At 38.5% G+C, this 25,732-nt stretch overlaps 1 non-coding gene across 1 annotated transcript; it reads right to left on the bottom strand.

The window, feature by feature from the left end:
* Nucleotides 1-24,524: 24,524 nt before the first annotated feature.
* Nucleotides 24,525-24,596, bottom strand: TRNAW-CCA (transfer RNA tryptophan (anticodon CCA)). The gene has a single exon. It is a non-coding gene; the product is annotated as a tRNA-Trp (tRNA).
* Nucleotides 24,597-25,732: the final 1,136 nt, after the last annotated feature.

Here is a 25,732-nt window from a genome sequence, read left to right on the forward strand (position 1 = left end):
TCAGTGCTGGCTCAAAAACTGTTTCATCTTCATTATCAAAAATAGTAGTTACATTACATAAATTGTTCTCAAAAGGAACTCGAAAATAAGCTGAGCACAATGCTGCACAAAAGTGCAAAAATCAACTAATAACTGGCTAACCTACTGAGGCTCTAAGCCTCCTTATTTATACAAGTGGAGTCCTCCAACAGTCCTCCTAAAATCAAGGAACTCGGCTTCCTAGAATTGGAGATAAACAACAGTCCTACTTTACTTGCTCGGTTGCCCTTGAAATCATCAATGTGGACCTTTGTGCTCCGAGTTGTTGATGGAGGATTCGAGGAAAGGGGTCATAAATGTAGGAGACACCCCTCCTACAAGTCCTCTTCCCTGTTTTCCTCGAGTTTGTCTACCATTTGCTCATAAATTCCTTGACTTTGTCCAAAATTGGCTAAAAAATCTGCATACAACACACATTAGACTACATGGCAAAGTGACTAACGCAATTCACTCTATTAACATAAATATATTCAAAAACATGCATTAAAATAATGAGAATGGTGGATTAATTCGAAATAAGAGGTAGAATGAGCCCATATAATTACCCATTTCTGGGGCTCATCATCACCCCCCTGCTGAATGGGTTGCTTATCCTCTGAGCAACTAATCTAAATCTTCATCCTTAAGGGCTCTGATAGATTCCCTGACATCCCAAGCCTCTAATGTGATTTCTTCCCCTTTATCATGGAAACCTTCTTTCCTATCCACTTCTTCTCATTGTTTATGTTCTTCCTCCTCCTTGACACCTTCCAACAGTCCTAGCAGCAGTGGAGGACTGAATTTAAGGCCAATCCAGTTTGCCTTCAAGCTTTGCATTGAGTGCTTATACAGGGGCACTCTCCTCATGGCTTCCCTCATCCTGTTTTGGGAGTGATACTCCCTGATTTTTAGGTTGTGGGGCAATGTATTCCACCTCCTCATGCAAGCATGGATGCAGTCATCTCCAAATAATCTCTCCATATCCTCGAAATGAGCAATAGCCTGAGCTTGCTTGTCAACATAGTCTAGGACAACTTGAGGATTAGCTGCAAGGTGTTGGTGGGCATAAATGAGAGCTAAGGGGTCTGTTGGTTCTGCTCTAATCATCAGGGGCTCACTTAGCTCTTTTGCCATCATTTTCTGGATTTCCACTGCCCTTTTCTCTTCATGGCTCATCCAAGATGCCATAGCCATCAACTGTAGGTCTCCCAATGTAGTATTTGGATCCCATAAGTTCATGTCAGTAAGTACCATGTTGTGCAGGTAAAATTCTACTAGCTTTGCTTTATCCTCAGCTGAACTGTGATGACATAAATGGATAAATTGGCCATAATCTTGAAAAGGTATTGTGCCCCTCTGGGCCAATGTCTTAATCTGAAATTGGAGCCACTGATCTTTGAGGTACAGTGCATATGATTTGGCTTATTTCCTGCACTGCAATGCTTCCATTGCCCAACTGGCCATGCAGGCTAACTAGGCTTCCTTTTCCTGTAGCTGCCTTTTCAAAATCAACACTTCATTTTCTGCCTGGGATTCTTTTTCTTGTTGCTGTTTCATCAGTGTTTCACTGTCTATTTGGGGTTCCTCTTCTGGTTGTTGTCTTTTTGTTACCTCACTGTCTGCCTGGGGTCCCTCTTTCTGTTGCTCTCCTTGTAAGATTGACAGCTCATTTCCTCCTTGAGGTTCCCTTTCTTGCAGTCACTTCTTCAACATTTCATTTTCTTCTTCTAATTGATCTCTTTTGATACTTTCTCTATGTTTGACCATGCTCAATTCTTTTCCCATCTCTCTCAACTTATTTTCCATATGCCCAATGTCTTCTACCCCTTTTGATTTTGCAATCCTCATCCATGCATGGGTCCTGACTCTTTCCTTTTCCAGCTCGAAGAAAAGAGGCATTGCAAACTTTTGTGGGATGATCTTCCCACCTTCCAGAAGGTTGTAGTAGGAGCCTAAGTTAGGCTGAGGTCCAGGCTCTGATATTTCTTTTTCCTTACCTTCCTCTTGGGTCTGTTCTTCTGCCTTCTTTTCAAGTTTTTCAGTTTCTTTGAGCTTTGACAATGTCTCCTGTAGAGAGGTCTGCGCCTCCTATAGAACTGCTTTAGAGTCCATTAATTTGATTCTTTCCTTCCAAGTAGAGGTCTTAGGGCTTCCTCTCTCATAAGTGATGGAGATTTTGGAGGGAGATCCCTCCTTTGTTACAGTAGGTACATCCTCAATGATGATGGGTTCCTTTGAGGGTGGCTGAGGCTTCCCTATCTTGATTCTGGTGCTCTTTCAAGCTTTGAAGTACATGGATGGTTGTCTCTTCCTTTTCCCTTTTGGCTTGGCTGGAGTACTAAGTGCAGCAAGAACAACTGCTGCTTCTCTTGCTAGTGTCTCAGGAGACACTTCTTCTTGTTGTGCTTCCTCCTTTCCATCTGTTGTTTTTCCTTTGTCTGTTGTCTCTGATTTTGTTTCTGCTATCTCTGGTGTTGATTTCTCCTCTGCTTGCTGAGTTTCTGCCTTTCCTGTGGCAGCCTTTTTCTGAGCTGTCTTGGGATTCTTCTTTTCAGCTCTTGTCCTCTTCCGTTTCTCTGTTGTGGTTTTCCCTTTTTCTGCTTTTGATGTTGTTTTCTTATCTGCTTTGGGTTCAACTGTGGTGGTGTCATGTTTCTCCTCTCCTCTCTGTTTTTCTTCTTTTTCTTCTTCCAGTTGAATATTTTGTGCTTCTTCATGGATTTCCTTCTTAGGTTCCTCTTTCTGTTCCTCCTCTTCACTGCTAGATGAACTAAGATCATCAGTGAGAGTTTTTATGTCATCTTCTTTAGTCATGTTCCTGAAAATTTCCCAAGCTATAGGGATTGTGTATGTGTGGAGGGCATCTTCCACTAGCAATTTAATGAGCCCATGGTGAGCCAACTGGTCTGGAACTCCTGCATTCAATTTGGTGCCACACTCTATCAAGGATTGGAGGAGAAAGTATGGAAGACTGAGTTTTCTAGATGCAGGCAGGTCCATGCCATATCTTAGTTCATGTAACAATATGAAATGATAACCATAGACTATACTGTATCTTCCTTCACAGGAGATATATTTCATGATCTGGTAGCTGACCTCACCCCATGGATAAGGTATACTTGTCCTTCTGACCCCATTCTTATCCTCCACAAGATGTTCATCAGGCTGGAAAAAGGTCTTCTTAGCAACCTGTCCCAGTGGTTTTTCTTCTTTGCTCCAGGGGAGCTCAAGTGGGAGACTAGTAATTCTGTTGATGAAATCTGGTGTAAGTTCTATGGTTAGACCCCTGAAACTGACTGTAGCATGGGTTTTTGGAGGGGTTTTAATGACATAAAAAATTCCTCTATAACTTCATCATCAAACCCATGAAATTTCTCAAAGTAAGGCATCCAATTTGCCCTGGTAAAGAGGGCTAACACTTCTGGGTGTTCATGCAATTTGGTGAAATTCAATAGCTCCTTTCTCATAAAAGCCCCTGTCATGATGTTTTAGAGACTGCTGGAAATTCTCAGGTGAGGAGGAAGACAGCAAATTTGTAAACCCGGAGACAGAGGAACAGCTGAGGTTTTTTCCTGGAACCAGAGAGGGAATTTTTTTCGTGTTCTTCTTTTTTTAACAAAAACAAATTGTAATTTTCCTTCCCTTCAAACCCTGTTCTCAACCTTATTTACTTCTCGGGCTTTTTGTGGGGACAATTTCTTGACAAAACAGAGAGTATATAGAACATTATTCTTTTCTCACAAAATAAACAGACCACCCAATGCAAACTCACTGTTTTACAGGCTTAATTTCCTATGGTTGCATCACTTCTTTTCACAACAGAATATCATGGAGGAAAAAGAGATGGAATTTTCAGTGCAGAGAGTAAAATGGAGAGACTGTATATTTAAAAACACATAGGCAGATTTCTGTTTTCACTTTTCAACTTAATTCCTTGCTTCACATCCCGCCACCTTTTGTAGATATATAACATGCAGAGTGGGTTTTCCGAGCCTACCTTCTTTCGAGCTTGAATGTGGCATAAAATCCCGAATTTTCCCTCTGCAGAGCTGTTCACTGCCTTCCTGTAGAACCGCTCCTGTAGACTATGTTTCCGCTCCTGTAGAGTACGATAATGCTCCTGTAGAGCCCGATAAGCAGAATTGTTTTGAAAACTGGCAGAGAGCGACTGATTCGAGGTTTTGAAGATGGTAGGTAAGTTGTTGCAGCCGAGAAATCGTCGTCAAATGAAAACAAGGGTGGTGAAGTCGACGATTGCAGCATACTTAAGCTTACGGGAGCTTACGGGCATGTTCTGCGGTGATGAGGTGAGGTGGTAGGAAGGGTATGTTATCTCATCTGGACCGTTGGTCCCTACTCCAGTGCCATAATGATATTTCATGCCACCTGCCCGCAATCACTTCCATTATTCCCGTTATCCGCCACCACCACTACTTGTTTTAAGTTATTCTTCTCGAGTTGACTGACCACACGTGTTGATTGCACCCACTGAACGTTGTTTGAATTTGGACAAGGCTTGTTTGAACTAGACGAGGGTGGCCAGTTAGCTAGCCACTGATTTCTTTCAATCGTGACCATCCCAATAGTTCATGCAGTTTCTAAATCATATTCATGAAATAGAGGAATAGGTTTCATCACTTACTTGTTAGTCGCTACCGTGCTCTGCATGCTCAGACTTTGTTCATGGATTGCTGTTGTTGTTGGTGCTCGTGGCTTCTGAACTGGTGATTTTGCTACCTCATGCTGGTGATTTTCTAATTAGGAACGGCTCCTTGCACATTGTATATATCTGTGGCTGCACTGACCCTACCTCTGGAGATTGTTTTTTTTAAGGGGATCAACTGTTACAAGAATCCTACAGGATTTCCTGTAACTGCTTCTCCCTTTGAAATTTCAGGCTGATGCTTGAGCAGGGACTGGAGGGATAGCGGAGGAAGGCTCTAAAGGAAAAGAAAAAGTAGCTGGGTATGCATTAGGTAAGAAACAAGCTGAGGATGCTGTTGTTTTACTCTTCATCATTTGTTTTTTTAAACAAAAGAAACATAATTTATGTGTTTTCTGTGCAGGGAAGAAAGAAGCGAGTGGAAATGCAAGGTGTGCAAGGATGGAATGGAGAATTAGGAGGATGAATGGTGGCAGGGAGGTCCACAGGCCTTCTAGACAAATTTCTAGCCCTCTGACTCTTTTCTAAGCTTGATTTCGAGCTCTCTGTGGTTTCTATAGGAGCCTCTTGTAGAATGCACAGAGCTTCCTGTAGAATGCACAAAGCTTCCTGTAGGATGCATAATTTCCAGAACGAATGAGACCAAGGCTTGGGAAAAGACAATGGTGATTGAGAAATGATTTATCAGGGGTGTATTCAACCTGGCCATGCCCTTTTTTATTCTGTGACCCTCCTGCAATCTGCAATGTATTCAAAAGAAGTTAGTTTTCCTATTTTTTTCTCTCTTTTTTTCTTCTTCTTCTTCTTCTTCTTTTATGAGATAGTTGGGGTGCCTCCAGGAGGTTTTCACCCTCACTGCCTGCCCTGGGCGCCTCCAGGAGGTTTTCACCCTCACTGCCTGCCCTGGGCGCCTCCAGGAGGTTTTCACCCAGGGATCTTTTATTTTTTCTGTTTTTTTTTTTCTTTTTTTTTTTTTTCTTTTTAAGGTGTGGGTGGAGTGGAGGCAACGACCTGCTCCACTACCAACACTGTTTTACTCAAATTCTCAATGAATTCTTTCTTGGAGAGGGGCTTCCTATAGATCTTCAATCTATGCCCACTGACGAGCATGGGGATGGCTTCTTCATCGATGGTTCGAATCAGAACCGAACCATTGTCATTGCACTTTTCTACTGTGTACGGTCCCAACCATCTTGTCCTTAGTTTTCCCTTGAAATCTTTATATCTTGAATCATACAACAACGTCCAATCTCCTTCCTGGAATTGTTTCTCTTTGAGGTGTTTGTCATGCCATATTTTCCTTTGAAGTTGGACTACCTCTGAGTGGAGAAGGGCCTTCAATCTCTGTTCATCCAATCCATTTAGCTGGAGTAACCTTTCCTTCTGTGCATCGTTGAGATCTAGGTCCAGCTGGGCTACCATCCTTAGTGTGTTATATTCAAATTCTATTGACAACAAAGCCTTCTTCCCATAGACTAGCTCATAGGGTGTGAACCCTGTGGTGGTTTTCCAGGTGGTGTTATAGGCCTAGGTGGCTTCAACCAATCAAGCTGCGCAATCTTTCCTGCAGTTGCTCACTACCTTGGTCAAAATCCCTTCCAAAGCTCTGTTAGTGACTTCCGACTGTCCATTTGCTTGAGGATGATAAGGGGTGGAAGTTCTGTGCTTAATTTTGTGATGTGTGAGCAGGTCTTCAATCAGATTGGAGGTAAACTGACTCCCTTGATCTGTGACTAATTCTCTTGGATAGCCAAACTTGTAGAAGACATTCTCCCTCAAAAAATCAGCGACTTTTTCTTCTGTTTCTACCTTGATCGCCTTTATTTCTACCCATTTTGTCAGTTAATCAGTGCAAACAATGATATAATATTTCTGCTTTGAAGGAGGGTTGACAGGACCCACAAAGTCCATGCCCCACTTCTCAAATGGCTCGAAAGTCACTTGAGGTTGCAGGGGCATCTCATCCCTTGGAGTAGGTTTCCCCATCCTTTGACATTGGTCACATTGGCTGATATATCTCCTGACATCTTGGTGAAGAGTGGGCCAATAGTAACCTGCTTGACACATAGTGACAGGTTCGGAGAATGTAAAAAACTTCCTCCTCCTTGACACATCTCCTCAAAATCTGATCTGGGCCAAGTTTGAAAAGATTGCCCCCAATCCACGTGAATGGGGCACTTTTCCTCACAATCTTGCTTTTCTCTTTTGAGGACAGGTGTGGCGGAAACTGTGCTGAAACCAAGTAATTTGCTATATCAGCAAACCATGGAGAGAGTACTGAGATATCAAATAGGTGTTCATTTGGCATTTGATCATCCACCATGCCTTCTTCACCTGCAGGTAGATCTAGTCTAGACAGAAAATCTGCAACAACATTTTCCTTACCCAACTTATTAATAATGGTTAAATCAAATTGCTGCAATAAAAGTGACCATCTAATAATACGAGCATTTACATCTGGTTTTTTCATTAAATACCTAATTGCAGCATGATCAGTGTGTACGAATTTTTGGTAGCTGGTGATGTAGTGTCTGAACTTATTTAGGGAATGGACTACAGCTAGGAGCTCTTTTTCGGTTACAGTGTAGTTTAATTCTGCCTTGGACAAGTTTTTACTTACAAAATATATGGCATAAGGCAGCTTCTCATCAACTTGCCCTAAGGCTGCTCCTATTGCTTTGTTCGAGGCATTTGTATGAATGTGGAAAGGTAGGGCCCAGTTTGGACCTCTCAAAATTGGGGCAGTCACTAGTTTACTTTTCAAGGTATCCAGAGCCTCTTGACAGTTGTCAGTCCATATGAACTCAGCATCTTTTCCCAAAAGACCAAACAATGGAGAGGCCAGCTTACTGAAATCCTTAATGAATCTCCTATAATATCCTGCTAAGCCTAGGAAACTCCGAACATCTATTACCTTTTGAGGAGGTGGGACCCTTTGGATGATGGCAATTTTGTTGGGATCCACCTGTAATCCTTGATGAGAAATTCTATGACCTAGCACGGTCCCTTCAGTCATCAGGAATTCACATTTTTTAGAACTAAGGAACAGGTTCATTTCAATGCACTTGTCTAAGACTTTTCCCAGGTTATTCAAAGCTTCGTGGAAGTTGGAACCATAAGGGCTAAAGTCATCCATGTAGATTTCCACTGAATCATGAACTAGTTCAGCAAATATACTCAGTACAGCTCTCTGGAAAGTGGCGGGAGCATTGCACAATCCAAAGGGAAGGACCCGAGATGCAAAGGTACCCCAAGGACAAGTGAAAGTGGTCTTATCTTGGTCTTTCGGGCTGATTTGGATCTGGTTGTACCCGTTAAACCCATCTAGGAAGGAGAAGAACTTCTTCCCTTCCAGGCCATCTAACACTTGATCTATGAAAGGCAGAGGAAAATGGTCCTTCTTGATGGCCTTGTTTAGTTCCCGATAATCAATACAAATTCTCCACTTCCTGTTTTTCTTTGGCACTAACACCAAAGGAGAGACCCATTCGCTGTCAGAGATAGGGTAGATGAATCCTGCATCCAGCAACTTTTGCAGTTCTTCTTTGACAATGTCCTTAAGGGCTAGATTCATCCTCCTTTGAGGCTGCCTGACTGGTTTACAATCTTCCTTAATGTAAATGTGATGAGTACAGACTGAAGGGTTGACTCCCTTCATCTCCTTATAGCTCCAAGCAAAATCATCCAAGTGGTTTTTCAATAAACTACACAATTCTTTCTCCTGAGAGGTGGATAGGGATGAGTTGATCTTCAAGGTTCTTTCTAGGCTGAATTCCACATTCTTAACTCAGAGAGAGGTTGGATCAACCACACAGAGATCAACTAAAGGATTGGCTTGGGTTTCTTCCACTAGCTCTTCTAATGGCAACGCACTGGGGGGTGGATTCTGAATCAAGTTTTCAATAAGATCATCCTCGGTTTGTGGGCCCCCCATGGTAGCTTCTACTGCACACAGTGGTGTGGAATAAAATTCATCCTCATCTTCCTCCTCCAACTATAGAGGTAAATCATGCTCTAACAAAGGTTGGGCAAGCGGATATAGGACTAGCTGCTTGGACATATGCCCATTCTTGATTGTCATGTTCCTAGCTCGACAACTGATGTAAGCATTTTCAGTAGCCAGCCAAGGTCTTCCTAGGATGAGAGGATACCCAGTGAGCTTTGCCTTTGGCTGGAGAACCAAGAAATCAGCAAGGTACTCCCAAGAATTGATGCAGACCATTACATCTTCCACAATCCCCTCAGGTGTCACGATGGAGCGGTCTGCTAATTGCAGTACTGTTGTGGTCTTTCTCAGGGAGCCCTGAAGGTTGAGCTTGAGCATAGTGTCCTTGATCATCACATTAATGGCAGCCCCTAGATCAATCAGGGTATGGGGGATTACGGTGCCATTGACGTGGACATCGACTATAGGACTTTCAAGGTCTAGATATTTCAGACAGATTACCTGCCCCAACATCAGGTCGGACAGCTATCCTATGACATTGATAGTTGGGGCATCTCTCTTGCGCCTATTTGGGTGCCTGAAGCACTTCTCCTTGATCATTTTGTTGTATATAGGCACATCCTTTATGGCTTGGAGAAGTGGAATCTTTACACATAATTGTTTCAATTCTCCCAAAAGTTCAGTCTCTTCTGGGGTAGGCTGTGTTGTGCCAGTTAATCTCTCAGGAAAGGGTGGAATGGCTTTTGGTTCACTTTCTTGTTTTTCTTCCTCATCCTCCTTAGGGAGGTTGGTTATCTGGGAGAACCTTCCCAGATCATAGGTTAATCTCCTGAATCTCCATAGCATAGGTCGGGCATGATGTTTCTCCACTATATGCCTTTTGGGCCTGTCTGTTATTCGGGTTCAGGTTCGGTTGAGCAGGCATTTGGGGTTGCCTTGGTGGAACAGGAGGTAATGGTTGAGGTTGCGCAAGTGGTGGAGGCAAAAGAGCGGGAGGAGAGTTATACTGGGGCCTCCACCCTGGATGAGGTGCATTCCATTGAGGTTGTGGCTGAGCATAAGAGTGAAACGAATGAGCAACTGGAGGAGCATGGTATTGAGATGGATATGACTAAGGAGGGGGTGTGGACCAGGAAGGATGAGCAGGGGGACCCCAGTGATTCAACCTCACAATCGGACATTACTAACCATCACCATATCGGTCTCTACCTAAGTTGTCTAGGGCTCTAGAGCGTTTGTTCCAACCCGACACTAGGACTAGTAACTCAACCCACAATTGTCGTAGGGATCTAGAGCGTTTGTCCAACCAAGGCTCCAAGACTAGTAACTCAACCCACCAAGGGCTCTAGAGTGTTTTTCCAACCAAGGCTCCAGGACTAGTAACTCAACCCAAGTTATTCCAGGGCTTCTAGAGCATTTTTCTAACGAAAGCTTCAGGAACTAGTAACTCAACCCAAAATCATAAGGAACATGAGCACCAATCTAAAAACAAATGGGAAAACCCACAACACCATTGTTATCCAGGAAATGGCAAGGCTAGGCAAAACCGTTGTCAATCCAGGCAATCCTCCATGCCAATGCATAACACCCTCCTCCCACATTTACCCAAGTTAACCAGTCCGTTGGGGTAAATGATGAGCCCCAGAAATGGGTAATTATATGGGCTCATTCTGCCTCTTATTTCGACTTAATCCACCATTCTCATTAGTTTAATGCATGTTTTTGAATATATTTATGCTAATAGAGTGAATTGGGTTAGTCACTTTGCCATGTAGTCTAATGTGTGTTGTATGCAGATTTTTTGGCCAATTTTGGACAAAGTCAAGGAATTTATGAGCAAATGGCAGCCAAACTCAAGGAAAATAGGGAAGAGGACTTGTAGGAGGGGTGTATCCTGCATTTATGACCCATTTCCTTGAATCCTCCATCAGCAACTCGGAGCACAAAGGTCCACATTGATGATTTCAAGGGGCAGTCGAGCAAGTAAAGTAGGACTGTTGTTTATCTCCAGTTCTAGGAAGCCGAGTTCCTTGATTTTAGGAGGACTGTTGGAGGAATCCACTTGTATAAATAAGGAGTCTTAGAGCCTCAGTAGGTTAGCCAGTTATTAGTTGATTTTTTCACTTTTGTGCAACATTGTGCTCAGCGTATTTTCGAGTTCTTTTTTAGAACAATTTATGTAATGTAACTGCTATTTTTGATAATGAAGATGAAACAGTTTTTGAGCCAGCACTAATCTATTTCAGAGGACTAAAGCTCTTGGGTTAGGGCCCAACCCAAGCTTCCCAACACCTCCTACTATGTACTTATATGTTTTTGCTTCAGTTCATGAGTTAATTTCTGTTGCATAGATTCACTGTACTTTGTTAGATTAGGTTGCTTTTGATGGTTAGTATAGTTGTTGTTGTTTCAGTTGATCAAGTAGGTTACTGCAGTGACAAGATAAGATTCAAAAAGGCCAACAACAGGCCCTGATCTCCTTTCTCCCTTCCTGGGACTATGATTTGAGGTCAAGGCACTACTGCTGCCACCAAAAACACAGTTTTTGCTCTTCCAATGCAACTGCTAGTGTGATAACTTGATTTGGAAAGGTTGATAGATTAATTCAGATTCAGTTGCTTAGATCATTTTCTGTTATTTTACCATATTTCTCTCCACATGCTTTTCTATTCATAGGTTACTGTTCAGCATTTTCTGTTTGTAGGTCAGAAATTAGGTCAAGCTAGAAAAAGTTTTGTTTTCATGATATAGTTAGCTCTTTCTTTGCTCAGTTTTGATAAGTAAATGTGCAGATCTCTTGCAGGTCATCTCAGCTCACCATACATCCATAGAATAGCCAGCACTAGCTCACTTCTCATAGATTTCCCAGCTCATTCACAACATTTCGCCAATCTGCCCTAATTTTTGCGTTTTCTCCATAAAGTTGTTTTCTTTCCATTTGAACAAATCCAACCATCACATTCATTCTTGATCTTCTTTGACAAGTTCTAGACAACTAAACACCTTCATCTAGCCTTCAGTTCCCCTTTCCCGTCATTTTTCCACCTTCAAAACTCCAAAAATAGCTCTCGGCCTCCTCCTATAGAACCTCCTGTAGATCCCCTACAGCCTTATGTAGAATTTCCTGTGAGTGATTTTTCGAAGTCCAATCGCTATGGAAGTCTTCAGAATGGTACTAGGGGCTTCTTAGGACCTCTCCACACCTTCCTCACCCTCTGCAAAAGCCAACTCCATCTTCCTTTGCCACCAAACCTCTGCACAATCACAACTAGATAAATCACAAGCATAATAATTCCACATAAAAATACTCAAAAGCACAAAAAGATGATTTCTTCTCATTTCTTTTTAGAAGTAGCTTGAATAAAAGCAATTTACCTTTTCAGTAGTCAATGGCACTCATTTCATTAGTTTCCATCTCTTTTCTTGCAAAAGTAGGGTTAATAGGTAAATTAGGGTTTGCTAGGGTTTGCGTTACATTTCAGTTTTCCTTCTCTTTTTGAAAGTAGAATAGTCCTTGTAGAGTTAGCTTTCTTTCATCACAGTTAAAAGCTTCTTCTGAGAACTCATAGAAGTTGGCTTGAGCTCCTAGCGGACTTGTGCCAGCTGACCAAGTGATAGCCTGCAGTAAGAGCTAGTACTTGTGCATATAGCACCGTCGCTTCCAAGTTTGTTACGAACTACCGGGTTGATAAAAGTAAAGTAGGGAGCCCCAGGAGTTGTAGCATTATTGCTGCAATATTGGTGCTCACCATCTTTTTGGCGCCGTTTCCGAGGAAGCATCAGAGTAGTTTGTGATTACTGCTTTTCTTCTATTTGCTACTGCAACATTCTGCTAAGTAGTTTATTTCAGCAAAAGTAGAGTAGTTGTTTCATTTCAATTCTGCAATTTCCATTTCAGCAAGCGTAAAGTAGATTAGTCATTTCCTTTCTTTCATTTCAATTCTGCAATTTTATTTCAGCAAGCTCATTTTAGTTAGTTGCAATTTGTTGTTCAACCCATGTCAGTTTTTGCAGGTACAAGCAAAAAAGAAAAAAAGAAAAATCACCCAAAAAGAGATTTCCTTTCATGCCTCGTAGGAACAGAGACAATTTAGGAAAATTCCTACCCAACACCCCCACCACATCACCAAGTCACCCTTCTCTTTTCTTCAGTGGCAGTGATCCTGAAGGACCTATAGGTGAACCTCCAGAGATATACGAAGATCCTATAGCAGAAGAAGAGCAAGAAACCATTCCTCTTGAGACCATGGATGAAAATAGAAATGTTAGGGGAAATGGAGACAGAGTAGAGGGTACCTTTCCTATTCGAGAGACCAATGGGGACACTAAAATGAAAAACATAAGTCCCTCAGCCTTACCTCACTTCCATGGGTTGACTACAGAAGACCCTGATACCTTCTTGTTTGAATTTGTTGTTCTCTGTCGAACCTATAACTATGCAGAGGATGAGTAGAAGTTGAAGTTGTTTCCTTCTACCCTCAAGGATGCAACATTGCACTGGTTTATGGGGTTACCTGGAAACAACATCACAACTTGGACTCAGATGCAACAAGCCTTTAACAACAAATACTGGGACTACTGTAGATTAAAGGATACCAAGGAAGAAATCTTCCGAATGACCATGGGAAATGATGAATCCTTAGAAGACTATGAAGAGAGGTTTTAGCTCAGTTATAAAAGGGCTAGGTGCACACTTGACTCTGAATCTCTGAAGTTGGTCCTGCTCAGAGGAGTCCCTGAAGACCTTCTAGATACCCTCCATTTGCTAGCTGGGGGAGACATCTACCAACTACCTTATGATGACATAAAGACTGGGTTGAGAAACCATTCTAGGGCAGCCAGAAAGAGAGGTAAGGGAAGTCAACCTTTAGCTAGTACACCCTTATCCAGTTCATCTCTTAGAAGTGAATTTGAGAATCGGTTGGAAGATTTCAAGAGCGAGATGAGGCAGACTCTTGCCATACAGATGGATACCTTGCATATCAAAAGAAAACAAGAGGAAGCCAAGAGGGATTTGGCCATTTTTTGTCTTAGGTGCACTAGAAAGCATCCTAGGAATGAATGTCCATTGAACTCTATAGAAGTGTGTTCAGTCTGTGAAGAAGACCATCCTACAAATCAGTTCCCTTCCTTGCCCGAACTTAAAGTTGCATACCAAGGGGCCGAAGGAGCCACTGAACCACTCTATTTCATGAACCAAAGGAGGCCACATGGGCCCAAACCTTACCAGCAGGGAATGCAAGGGACATCCCAAGCCTATTACAACCCCAATCAAGCCACTTCAATGCCTTCTTAGGTTGAGGGTTGAGGTGGTTTAGCCTCTGGAAGCCTTGGTTTGGTTTTTGTTGGCTATTCCATGAGATTTCACATTCACACTTGGAATATGGCACAAGGGTGATTGGATGAAATAAAGATTTGATTCAACCCAGTCTATGGTCAGGTGGTATGTGGAAGTCCCTAACTTGGTTGGAATTTTCATATGTTAATAAGAGGTATTTTATATTGTGATCTATGACCATATGTATTTATTATGATGGTGATATTATGACCGAGTTTCCATGGTTTATATGTTAGTTATTTGTTGGTTATATGATGTATAATGTATGTGGCTCTTGACATGTTTGATGAATATATGAATGGTTGATGAATGCATGGACTAACAAATGTTATTGAAGCTAATATGAGAGGGAATTATACCTTCTTATTGAATCTCAGATAAGTTTCAGACCCCCTTGTTCAGATATGCATTCATGACCTGTAGATTACATGTTTGCCATATGTTTAACGAAATGTTTTTCATGGTTAGGCTTGGCTAGGTCAAGTCATTGATCAAGTTTTTTTTAGAGACTTTGTATTTGTGTCATTTATTTTTTTGGAACATCTCATCAACTTTTTGACAGTGATCTAGACTCTAGCCCTGAAAAGGTGGCATTGATGTCGTGGTTGCAAGCTCAAAACTGGGAAATTGGGACAACAATCACTACCTTGTAAAATTATGCATGTGACTGTAGGCCTATAGTTGCATGGATGTAGGCTTGTGCATGAAACTGGGATCCCATATCAGTAACAAGCATTCTAGCTCAGGGTTAGGGCACCTGGAGTGGTTGTTTAGCTCCTAAGGGTCTTGTAGCTCTTGATGAAGGTCAGTAAGTTTCTAGTTTTTGGCCCCACTTTCTTAACTATATATAGGATGTCAGGTCATATCATAGTAACTCTTCGTCACATTTTTACCCCGGTAGACCAGTGAACTTGGGTAAATGTGGGAGGGGGTTGTTACATGATTCATCAACTTTTTCCACTATGAATTCATTGAGATGGATGACAAACAATATAATGATCCAATCTAAATCATCGAGGATCCTATGTTTTTTATTCGCTAATTCAAAAAGGGAAAGTTATCCATCTCTAAGGAGTTAGCGACAACTAGCCAAATAATTCTCTCCCTAATGTCAAATTTTGACGAGGTAAACTTTTATCACGTCCTCCGTCATTTGAAATGATAGGACGATACTTTAGAAAAAAAGGGTCTACAATGACCCAAGGAGACATCCATTATAACCAAAGGAAGAAACATATCCCAATTCCATAACATGTTAATTCATAGCAACATTAATATACTGACATGTATTTTGGCGTTTGTCAGAGGCTTCTGAAGAGGTGGGTCGCCATGATCTTCATCCCCAGTGTATTCTTCTCTTCCTCCGGTATCAGAATCACAATAGGGATAACAAGTGTTTTAACGAAAAAGTATAGGTGGACACATTCTAAGGAAATTCTCCATAACTCTGGTCATTTCCACTTAACGGAGGAACGTTCCGATCAAATTCAAATATATCATTATAAGGAGGCCAGGGTACATCCACAGAGGGAAAAATTATTTGCCTAACTCTAAACAACCCATTATCATAGTTCCCCTTTGTTAGTGGATCTCGTAATGAGGATTTTAGTCTTTTCAATGCAGGTTGGATCGTGCTAGGCTCCGAGCCATTTCTATATATCAATGTCTTTGCTCTTCCATCTCCCTCACTAGAATTTGGTTGATGCTCCTGGTGGTTTGTACTGTCAGTCTTCGGTTCGTTGTAGTTTTAGCTTGTTTCTTCATATAAGGATGGTGAATCCTTAGGACTATGTGGAGCTCGCCACTGTGATCGAAAGGATGTTAAATGTCTCTTAGGAATTTTTGGTCTCAATTAACAAGCTCAAGGACATGGTGGAGGTAAAGATTCTCACTCACCATGTTGAAATGAAGGACACTTTGGAAGATTTAAAGGGGGAAATTCTCCTCCTCGTAGATTGGGTTGCTTCTATGGAGAACTTTTCATCTGTTGCGGGGCAATTCAAATGGAACTCATTCCCCCAATGCCTCTCTCCCTGGAAGTAAAAGAGATCATTTCCCAAGGGGTCTTAATGGGGGTGGATGTAGTGCCCGGTGATTTCTCTTAGGCCACAAAGTGTTTTTGGCTTTTGCGACTAGTTCTTTCTTTTCCTCTTTATATACAATATGATTTTTGTATGTGTGTCCTATTTATTTTGTAAGCTTGGCAGGACTACATCTTCATCATGCTTAATATATCACCTTGATCAAGGCAAGGAATTGAACCAGTGACTTCACATCAAGGAGTGCCTTATCAAAGCACCTAATCACCATTTATCCAAGACCTTGTGGACTTGTAAGTGTGTCCTATTGTTGGGGTCCTACTGTAAAATGTATAGCTATAATTTTTTTTGTATAAACTGGTGCAATCCTACGCATACTAGGAAACTCTCAGTTTAATATGATAAAGATACAACTACTATAACTGAGACCAAATGTAAGGGTGTTGGTCCCTCTCCCTCTTTTCTTTAATATAAATATATATATACCCATTCCTTAAAAAAAAAATTGACAACTTATTAAAGAAGTTGATGATATTCATTCCCTGGCATTAGACTGGGATATTAGGGATAATTATTATTAAAAAGTTGAATATTAAAATACTAAGCAAGTGAAATAAGTAATATAAATTAGAATTTTAAAAATAGGAAATTGAACAATTTGCGCTACATCCATATTTAAGAGTCATCCAAGATTAGTTGTTGAGATAAGGGCTAGAAGGAGGATGTGACACTTCCATTGAAATTGAATAAAAACATAGGTTGACTTAGAAATAACCACTTCTAAAAATAAATTATGTGGAGCGAATCAAATAATGGCATAACATAGACACAAGACATAATGAATTTGGGAAGAAAACATGGTTTCATTAGGTCTTTAGTGCTTACAAAACTCAATGACCACAATGAGCAAGTTAAAGGAAACAAGTTGGTGGCTTAATGCAAATGCTTTAGTGAAGGGTGACACCAACCATTGTCCAAAGTAGTCACATACAGTTTAGTCATGGTGAAAATTCCCTAACTTGGAATATCTCTACTCTTGTTCTAGTTTTTTTTTATACACACACACCTTCCATCTTAATATAAAATGAAGAAATTAGGATGGGAGGTGGGTGCTTATGTTGATGAAAAAAATTCCCAGACAAACAAGGAACATCTAGTTAAAACCAAGCAATGCAAAAGAGACAAAACAATCAATAAATACCCAAGCACATGCTTCACATCCCCTCTCATGGGAATTTTCTGCATGCATTAAATATGATAATGGAAAAAAACAATAAGAATCATATAGAAGTGAGCAACAATAACCAATGTGTAATAACAAACTATTGAATCCCCAATGGCAATGGCTAAAAATAGATAAGAGTAGTGAATAGAACTTAAAGTGCAATATCAAGCTACAAAGGCTCCAAATCCTATCGGAAAATGCTTGGGATGGGAATTGCTTGACAAGGAGGAAATAATATAGGGTGAACCATATAGGAAGGCTCCTATGTGATTACAAGCCCATGAAGGTGTTGAAGCAGGGGGAGGTCATGCACCAAATTCTAATGGAGAGAATTCTAAAATAGATTTGAGATATAAGGGTAATTTATTCAAATCTATAGAGAAAAATCCCAATCCTATATTGAATTTTAGAAGCATACCTTATCAAGTCAACCAAGTCAAAGAAAATGATCAAAGAAATAACATGAAATCCATTCCAAAATTCCCACACCCATTAAACAACAACTACAAAGCATTATTAGATCTCTTATGATCTATTAAATCCATGAAGTGTTTCGATATTTAAAATTGTTCCATGACAATATCCTAATCTATGAAAAATTAATAATCTTAGTTATGGAAAATGGGAACAAGTTATCTTATTCAAATAATGTAGAAAAAGTAAGAAGGCTTGAAATCCATCAAAATCACAAATGAGGATTAAGCGTAAGGGTTCAACAAAAATTTCATCCAATCTAAAAATAGTCAATGCCTTAAGGATCTCTTCATTGGTAGGGAAGAACAAACATAAATAGATAGGTATATCATGAGATGGCATCGAAAAAAAGAGAAGGGAAGTTAATTCCAAGTTTTTTGTGTGAGCAGACAATTTACAAGTCCCTTTCCTAAGGACAAATTATTTTTCTTGGTGGGTGTAGAGACCTTAAGAATGGGTTATGAATTAGCGACATAATTATATGCATATGAGGGAAAAGTATAGTGTTGGGTGTGGAGCCTGATTATCTTCTTCATTCAAAGGTCTTGTTTTCCTCCGTATTTGGATCTGAGTCCTTGGTGGGAGGGTTTGGGGGGGCCTCCCTCGCCTACCCACTTGGTGGGATTCGAGGGTAGCACCCTCGAAAGAAATTTTTTAGAGAAAATTTCGTTGTAAAATATTGTAATTTCATAGTCAACCTAGGTCGTTCATTAGGTGAAAAATCTGAAGGTAACCTTAGAAGGAAACCTTTTATTTATATGAGGGAATTGTATTGCGGATGTGTATTATTATTCTATGTGAGAAAAATAGAGGAGACTGTGTGAGAGCGAAAAGGAAGTTACAACAATTTTTTTGTAGATTGTATCCCTTATGTTTATTGGATAATATAAAAGGAAGGACTAGCTATTTCTCTGTGGATGTCGCTGAAATTGGGTCAACCATGTATATATGTGTCTCTCTTGTTTTATGATATTCTATGTTTCCAATATTTTCATTTCATTTCTTTATTATTTAATTTATAACACATAGAAATACCATTGAAATAATGTGGGGAGGCAAGAGTGGGAGGGGTTATTCTATGCCTAGATGAAGAAATAGAGACACAATATGCTTAGGATTTGGGAAGGGAAAAAAATAACCAAGTCAGATTCTTAGCATTATGGCAAGGTTTGGAGACTACAATAGCAAGGCAAATTTGACATTTGGTGGTTTTTGGTGACTCAATGGTCGTCATACGAAATATACGTCAAATCAAGAACAAACTAGCTCATGATCTTCCTTTGTTGATATTCGGAATAAACTTGTGAATTCATAAGATTGAAAGCAATTAATTTTACCATATTAAGAGACAACATAACTAGGTGGTAGACGCATTGGCTAATAAAGGAGCCACTCTTGAATAAGGTTTGTTCATTAAGGACACATGAATTCCAATATTAAAGTTTGTTCCATGATCACATATACAAAGATTTATATGTTATGGGTTCACATAATTCAATCCCCTCGAATACAGAGCTCAGGTGGTAGGACAATCAAGCGAGCTAGGAACATTAATGGTAACATATATCAAACCCTTCACATATCGAAAATTTGGCAGCTCTCACTTAAAATGAAAGTTAGTAGTGGATCTGATATTTAGCTTATCAAGCTACATAACACCTCATTATAGGATAGATGGTGGATGTATCTCTTTGTATAAATAGTCAGTCGTACAAAGGAGACTAAATTCAATCTCCAAGCTAAGGGGTCATTAAATGCACATGAACCTCAAGAAGAAGGGATGAAATATCAATGGATCATCTAGTCTGACATTTGCAGAGATATGACCTGAGTAATGAATGATCACAAGGTCTGAATGAATGGAATGAGGATGGAATGTTAAGATATAAATGAAGGTTTTTCACAGTAGTTTACCCATCAGTGAATTATACTATAATGAAGGCCAATTATATTTCAATGGAGCGATCTAGTAGTGTGGAGAAAACTAACGAGACTCTCATGACGGCTCATCTGGACTCAAGTATGGCTTTCATCACCTTCCTCATAGCCAAGCAAAGTGATTTGGTGATCTCTAAGGCGAGATCACATTTTTCCCCGTTGAATCGAAAGCTCGAGAAATTACACGATAAGGTGGACCGGTTGTAGGACACGATGGATAGCTTGAATGATAAATTGGAAAGTATAGAATTGATAGATGAAACGATGAAAATTGGAATTTTGAAAGAAATTTATGGAATCATGGATGAATCTCTATGTCAAAAGTTAGCTCAAATCAATGTTAAAGGGTTTGTGGTACAAGGCTTGAATGCAGCTCCTCCTTTGCAGGCAACAAATGATCAAATGGAACATGCAGAAAATGTTGAATCAAGCGTGAATGGTATTGGTTAGCATTATGTAAGCAAATTTATATATGTTTTTCAAATATGTAGTGTACTTAGGAGAATTTTGGAGATTCTATAAAATAAGCTATGTAAGGGATATAGATGGTAGAAGGCATGATAGAAATGGGGGTTCTGTTTTGAATTTGTGGAACTTAACATATGAAGAACTTGCTCCATATGTAAAGGTGTTGGCATGCAAACCAATAGTTTTAATACGATATAACCATTTTTTTTAATACCATAGTAATAACAAGTCCTTAAAAACCTCAAGAAAACATACAAAATGGAAGGGACCAAGTTGTCACCATCCTCAAAGAAAATAGCAACATTTAGATAGGTTTCAATAATGGGATTATAATATGCAATATGGTTGATGGTGGCCAATTTTCCTTCGGAAAGTTGCATTATGAAGAAAAATGATGATGCAAATGCATTCATGGCATATATGTAGTTCCCCCCAAGTAGAATGTTGTAATCCAAAATAGCCTCCATAATTCTATGCCAATAGAATTTGTTTTCCTTAGCCTAAGGTAATAGGTAGATTAGGGAAGACCTTTTATGGTTGAAAGGGATTACAATCAAAGGATGTCAAGATAATATGTGATGGGACAATTATCAGGACAATTTGTTTTCTTCCAAATTATCAAGGACATGACACATGAGCAAGCTACCATTATTTCATGAATCCTTGGTTGGAATTGTTGTAATCAACTACTTCAAACCATGTTGCACATGCTTACCATAGAGATTAATTATTATTGGAGTGGATTGGAGCTAAGAAATGACACTTGATTGTTAAGGACATGGCACCTTGAGGAAGCTACCAATGTGTCATGAATATCTAGTTGTGATTGTTGTAATCAACTACTCCAAACCATATTGCACATGCATACCATGAATATTAATTATTAATGGAATGGGTTGGAGCTATGAAATTACTTTAATGTATGAGATGCAACCAACAATGCAGTGAGTGTGGATCAAGTATGTGAACTTCAAACATTCATTATGACACTCTCTAAACTCAATCAACCTTGTTGGTATCCATATCAATTCCTTATATAAACAACCACCATTTTATTGATTTTTGATGATTGTTGCAAGCAATAAATTAATGAACATTATAAACACTTGGGGCAATTATTACTTGAATACTCATATTTCTCTCTATCATATAAAGGTAAAACCCAACATAAAATAATTCAATCAAGTTATATCCTACTCTTCACATGTCACCATTACCATCTTGTTAGTTTTAGTTGTTATTATTGGTTCACTAGTGCATTCAAGGTGCACAAAAACACAAATGAAAATGGTCCTTAATCACATAAGATGAAATTAAAAATTGGAAGTGAAATTGGAGATGTGTGGTATAGAATGATGTAGCAATTGCATGCAAAAGTGAGCACTCTACCATTTGAGTTTCATCCCCAATTATCTGTATACCCTCCTTTATTTAAAAAAATAAATAAATGATTTTATCCACCTCTTCCAAGCATTTCTTAATAATTTCATTGTATGCAATAAAATTGGGGAGATATGCAATGCAATACGAACACTTGAAACACCATATATAAATTAGGTTTTTTGTGAACACGAAGGGTTAAGTTCCTTGAATAAACTCAATTGTGAATAAGTAATTATCATGAATTAATTAATATGCAAGGTCCATTATTTTTTTATTCATCAACTTAACCTTCTCCATTATCCTTCCATATATGAAGTTATTTATAAGTTAACTTTCAATGATATCAAGCTTGATCTCTAAAATAAATAGAAAGTCTAATGTCATCTTGACGACAACATTGTGCAATATCCAATATTAGTTATATATGTTTCACACGAATTACTAATGTCCTAATGCTATGTAACTTAGTGGCTGGGATAAGGCATCGCTATGTAAATGGTCTAGTTTCAAAATCCAACCCATGTAGAGCAACTTTTGTGTTTGAGAGAGAGAGTGTGTTTCACCTACTAGAGTTAGTTTCCCTCCATCATCAAAGGGACTTAACACATGTCCAATAAGAAAAATTAGCTTTAATGGACATTAATAAGATACTATATAATCTATTTTATTGAATCATGTTACCTTTTTCATGGCTATGTTGATCATTGGACCATTATCCCAATTGCAGTAAACCTTAATCTCTTCACCCACTTATCACAATCATTATGATGGTAATGATGGTTACATTTTTCACCAAAGAATTGGTACATTATTTCATCCTTTTCTTCTGCTTAATCTTCTACACAAAATTGTGTACATCCCTACATGTTTCTATAATCAATAATTCAAGTTTTTCATTAATATGTTGTTGTATAAAGTTGTTTTGGTATTTCAAATCAACATTAATTTCCATCTAGATGAAATCCAAATTAGACATGATGTCTAACCCTATGTTTTGTAATAATCAATTGATTGATCATTACATTGGGGCAGTAACCACTACTTATATGATAATCTTCTCAATTTTTTGCTCAATATAACTTGTTGTACATCACTTGAAAAAAATTACTCCCCGTATCTATGTTCTCACCACACCTTTCACATTGTTGGTTGTTCATTTCCCATCAAGCCTTTGTAGTCAATGACATATTCATGATTACAGACTAGATTTTATTTGCACCACTAATGTCATTTCACATTGAAAATGTCAAAAGTGTGATAAATCACTAATTAAGTGTGTCATCATCAGTCCTACATTCAAGCAAAGGGTTGTGGTGATTAATCATCACCTTAAAGATATTGCTTCCAACAAATGATGTTGAATTGGGTTACACAAAATTAGTCAATGGAGTGATTTTGGATATAACTCTTTTAAACAATTTTACAGAGTAGTTGAAAATTTATTGACATTATTTCTAGGGTGCTTCATTAATCACACACTATGCAATACTTGTAACTTTAGCACCTAAGGAACTATTGACATTGTCTACCATCTCTAGTTGTACACCATGTGTTAGAGTGTCTATAAGAGGGGTAGGATCAATCACATTTCTCAAGTATTCAAAATTGTGTCCAAGTAAGTATCCAAGATTAACACCAAACATGAAAGTACTCCTATACAACAAACGATGCTAAGTAGAAAGAAGTATGGCTCAAATAGCATTGATTTAGGTCAAAGTTAGGATCAACACCTTTGTTGCACATTATTCCTTGGTTTGAGAGGCAATTAGTGGAATTACATGGCTTGGTATCACATTATTCTTTGATTTGTGATGAAATTGGTTGGACTACATGGCTTAGTTGCATTAAGTCAATCATCAAGATCTCAATGCAAGAGAATGATTGAAAGGAAATTGTGACTAAGCAATAACCAATTGGTGGAAGGGATGTTCTAATAATGAAAGCACAAAAGCAATTTATCCAATGAAGTGGGAAAGTCATCTAAATAATATATGAGGAACTTGTGAATTCTATGAGAAGAACTAATAACAATCTGCAATCATTTCTCCTTGCTTGTATGCATACAAATTCACTACATTCATTACGTGCAAAATGTCATACTCATCTTACGATAGTACTTGATTTTCACTACATTCATTACGCGCAAAATGTCATACTCATCTTACGATAGTGCCTGATATTTACTACATTCATTATGTGCAAAATGTCATACTCATCTTACAATAGTGCCTGATATTCACTACATTCATTACGTGCAAAATGTCATACTCATCTTACGATAGTGCCTGATATTCACTACATTCATTACATGCCAAATGTCATACTCATCTTACAATAGTGCCCGATATTCACTACATTCATTACATGCAAAATGTCATACTCATCTTACGACACTACCTAATATACATTATTTTCAAATTTCCTTTAAACCCGTCATGGTTCATCCCTTTTTAAATCTCACTTCTTATACATTCAAATTGAAAATAAAACTCAATTTTAATCTCACTTCTTATACATTCAAATTGAAATAAAACTCAATTTTAATCTCACTTCTTATACATTCAAATGGAAATAAAACTCATTTTTAATCTTACTTCTTATACATTCAAATTGAAAATAAAACTTATTTTTCCAAGTTGAATATTATCATTTAATATCTAAGTACAATGGACTTAAACCCTCATTTTGTAATGATATATAAAATCTACATTATTTCCCTTATTCGTCATATTTAATAAAATATTAAAATTACAACGCCTTTATTCGTCATGTTTAATAAAATATTAAAATTACAACACCTTTTCCCAAACAATTGGAGTATAAAATATAATATTAATATTTTCATAAAACTATTATCTCATTATATTGTAAGTAAAATGGTAAGAAAACATATTTATTATATGTATAAAATTCGCTATGTATAATTTAATATATAAATCCAAACGCAGCAAAAATTCAAATTGATTCGCGCTGTATATATAAAACCAAACGCAGCAAAATTTCTGACTGGATCACGAGGATGACCGGCAAATTGAACCCGACGTGAATCGAACACGCAACCTTCTGATCTGGAGTCAGACGCGCTACCATTGCGCCACGGATCCCTGGCTTTAAAATCGTTTTTATTACCTGTTAATTATATTTTAGTGTTAAGGAACTCGGTATAAACCGGCGAGCGTCAGATGACAGTCAGCTCCCGCAAGACAAAATTGAAACGCATATAGAGAAGTGTGCTATCGAACCACTCCCTTTGCGCAGACAAAGCAAACTCTCTACAGTCTGAGATATATTAATTATTTATGAATTATGTATGTATTTTCCCTCGTAATATATTAATTATTTATGAATTATGTATGTATTTTCCCTCGTAATAGAATTGACAAAATTAATGAAACTAAATTGTTATAATTTAATTTTAGAGTAACTTTATATTTCTGTTATATTGGAGTTAATAAAATAATAATAATATAATTTTAGCTTGGCAATCCAGCTAAATATTAATATTTTTTTTAATTATGAAAATTATTAGACTAGCGATTTGTCACGAAGTGCTGAGATTGACTCAATGAGACTGTCATTATACTCTTGAGTCTAATGTAACCATTCACAAGCCACACTGGATGGGTAAATTGAATTGAGTTTTGAATCTGGGTAAGGCCTCTATATTGGTTGGCAAACACTTTATGGTGCGAAACATCCACCATTCGACCTAGCTCGACCTCATTTGTGGGATAAGAAATAGAGTGATGATTTCACTACTAAATTTCATGAGTTTTACATATTCTACCATCCTCTACATTTGCATTCCCAACCTTTTAAGAAGGAACATATGATTAACTATTAAAATGAGTTGTTATTAAGTATTAAATAGTTTAATATGTCTAAATATTAAATAGAATTTTAATTTTTCATATATTAAATATTTGGAGTTGATGAGTTGATACAACTTGAGTGGGCCTAATGGTTAAGAGCATGTGTTTCCTCCTAATAGGTCACATGTTCAAAACCAGAAGTGGGTAGAGTATGTATGCCTTCATAGACTTAGCAGTCAAATCATTGCTCGAAGGTGAGTTCCTTGTCCCACAAACAAGGGGGTCTAATACACCAATTTTGTGTCTCCCTTGGTTGTGACCTTGAAATTGGATTATTATTATAAAGTGATTGACAATGTATTGCAACATAGCATACTCTCCATATCCTTACACACAAATATCGAAATTAAATTTATATAACTTTATAT

This window comes from Pinus tabuliformis, chromosome 5_1, assembly GCF_031772625.1.
Source record: "Pinus tabuliformis cultivar Carrire ecotype Pingquan chromosome 5_1, CPIR1, whole genome shotgun sequence".
Taxonomy (NCBI): domain Eukaryota; kingdom Viridiplantae; phylum Streptophyta; class Pinopsida; order Pinales; family Pinaceae; genus Pinus; species Pinus tabuliformis.